The 3,104-nt window shown below is 31.6% G+C and overlaps 1 pseudogene; it reads left to right on the forward strand.

Annotated features, from left to right (window-relative positions):
* Positions 1-321: 321 nt before the first annotated feature.
* Positions 322-2,300, forward strand: LOC107862901 (annotated as a pseudogene).
* Positions 2,301-3,104: the final 804 nt, after the last annotated feature.

A 3,104-nucleotide genomic window follows, 5' to 3' on the forward strand; every position in this document is an offset into this window, starting at 1 on the left:
GGCTTTTGACTAATACCTGTAATATTTATCCAATTTGTAACTTGATATCGTTATCATGTATAACTGAGATATATTTACTTAGCTTTGGATAAATAGATAGCACTAAGGTAGAGGAAATCTTCGTTGGGATATGAAGGGTGCTAGCCTCAAAGTAAAATCAAAGAATCACTATAAAGTTGTGCTCTATGCAAAATCATTTTCTTATGCTCTAATCATGCTCAGAAGGATTCAGAAAAGGAAATACCCCTTTCAGCTATTTGGTCGATGAATTAAAATTATGTTTCAAAATTTTCTTTTTGTTTAATAGGTTAGGGCGGGTGAATGGTTTTGGTCGGGTTTGGATGGGTATTTCAGTAGGATCCAGATTTAATAATAGTCATGGATTGGGGGATACTCCATTGTCTACTGTCTTGTGCCAACCTGATAAAGATGAGCCTAAGTTTTGAGCTTAAGTTGTTCCTCTGTAGGACTTTGTCCTCTTCATATCAAATAACCCCAGCTAATACTTGAAGAAAATGACCGATTGAGAAAGCTCTACACTAAATCACTCATCAAATTTTCTAATAAGGTGCATACACAAAACAAGTCATTTTTCCTGTTGTTTATTCAAATTAGTGCATATTATGAAGCAGTTGAAAGGGGGCTAAATATTTCATAGCTTTCTTAATAGTTGCCTGCCCGTCTTGTATGTTTCATTGCTGAAGTTCTTTGATTATCTTAAATTGTTCCAACAACATGACAGATTAAAAGCCACCCAAGTTACTAGAGGTTGAAAGAGGAACTGAAGAGAGTTCGTCATGAGTTTTTCCAGAAAGAAAATATGAGCTTGGGCAAATATTTAAGACACAATAAGAGTATTATAGCATCTTAATGCAATAATCAAAATCTATCTTTCTAAGTCATCTTCCTGCTCATAAATTGTCGTTGATTTAGAGATGTTTGGTAGATTGAAAGAGTAGTGAAAAAAGAATTCAAGGAAATTATTGCTCATATATTAGTACTGGTTGGGTGAATCTTAGTACTCCTTTCAGTCAATTTGATATGGCGCTATTTTACTGGATTAAAAGTATTAAGTGATTATTTTAAAAGACAACATTAACTTTGGTGGTTGAACAAACTATTGAAGTAATGGTTGACAAGTTAGTTGGTAGATAAAACAACAATTAAAGTTTAAGAGTTTTGATTGTTAAACGTATTCTAGTTATTGAAAGTTGTGAAAATTTTGTATACTAATGTCATTAATGGAATTATGTCAAACATTTTAGAATGTCTCAAAATGGGAAAAGTTGTTCCAGATGAAGGGAGTACTGATTGATTTGTCTTATTTTACTTACAATTAAATGTAGAACATCTTCCCTGGAGCAATTAATGAGCAAAGTAGTGAAATACATAGAAGCTTTATCAAAATCTAGGGATTTGTTGATATTACATTCTTCATATTTGAAAGGTCAAAATCCCATGTTTTCCTATGATGATTAAATTTTGTCAGAGCTTACAGTTACACCCAACAGTGATTATTGAACATGTAAATAGGAATACCAAAGAACTATAGAATCAATTAAAAGGGACCATGCAGAGAGAATTCAAAATTTTGAATCTCAGATCAGGTAACTTTGGTGTTATGAGATACGTTCATAGGAAAAAAATATATTGCTCTTTTAGTAATATCTATTGGTCTTTGATGATGTTATTCAGAAAATACCAACTGAGGAGGATGTTAACGAAACAACCATATATTAGCTTCACAGAGATTTAGCTGAGCATAGGAGCCAAGTAGAAGCTCTTAGTAAAAACTTGGGTCAAGTGTCTACTAATGTAGACTCTAGATGTAAAGTTCCAAGAACTGTTATATGTTATTTTGAGTTGCATGCTATATTTCTTCTATTGCTAGATGTTTAGCTGTGATTTCGTAGATCATTATGAGATTCAAGATTTGAAGGACTGTCTCCTAGTTGAATAGGAAGAGAAAAATGAGTTGAATAAGAAGATCCAGGATATGGAAAAAGAATGCAAGTGTTGTAACTTCTGATGCATGGACAATTTTTTTAATTATCTGTGTCAAGTCGCTCAACTTCCTGCTACCTGAAAGTAAAGCATTGTTGTTACTTCTATAGTTGACAATAGCTATAAAATAAAGTATTTCTTCTGCATATGTAGTGTTTGTAAGCAGAACAAAAATGGTTGAGTACCAACAAGATTCGACTTCAAGTCAACATATGCATACACTAAAGCAGAAGATAATGAAATTGAGGAAGGAGAACGAGCTTCTCAAAAGGAAAATACTTGAAAGAAAGTTCTAGTTGATGTATTCACATTTTTAAGATTTTACTTTTTGGTCTGAATAGATGGAAAGTCTCAGATGTCATACTTATTGACTAAACTGAGAACACTTGAGTCCGTAAGCTTCTCTTATAAATCCTTGTAGTTCCAAATTCTTGATAGTGTATGTAAACATTCCAGTTATTAGAAATCTTCAATTTTTAATAAAGGAATAAAATTCTAAATTATGTTTCTTTAGTGATTACTAGATGATTAATTATCTGAGACTCAAGGAATGGCTTATTACACATGCTCATAGTTTGTTCCTAATTCACTTCTCGGAGAACAAGGACCTTTGCAGGGAATATATGTGGTCATTTCATTTGGAACAGGTTATGTTTCATTATACTTGATTTATGTTTACTTGATACAATCATTAAGAAAGTTTTTATTAGAAGTGTATTTTACAAAATATTTATAATGTTTCTCACATGCCAAGTCATATTTATGTGAGGCATGTTGGGGTGTGCATAGGTCGATTCGGTTCGATTTTAAATATTATCAGTTAGGTTTATCGGTTTTCGATTTTTAGATATACTAAACCAATAATCAAACCAATAAGATTATTTTTATTGATTTTTAGTCCTTAACGATTCAGTTTTCAATTTAATCAATAAGAAAATACTTATAAAATAGAAATAGCAGTAACTAACATGAAAAAAATTGAATCTTAGTTGCACCCAAGCATCCTACATGATGTGTTTTAATTTACAAGAATCTTCAAGTTTGATCTAAATGTTGTTAGGAGAAATTAAGAGTTTGTACAATTGAAATAATAGGTTATC

The sequence above is a fragment of the Capsicum annuum genome, chromosome 7, assembly GCF_002878395.1.
Source record: "Capsicum annuum cultivar UCD-10X-F1 chromosome 7, UCD10Xv1.1, whole genome shotgun sequence".
NCBI classification, from domain to species: domain Eukaryota; kingdom Viridiplantae; phylum Streptophyta; class Magnoliopsida; order Solanales; family Solanaceae; genus Capsicum; species Capsicum annuum.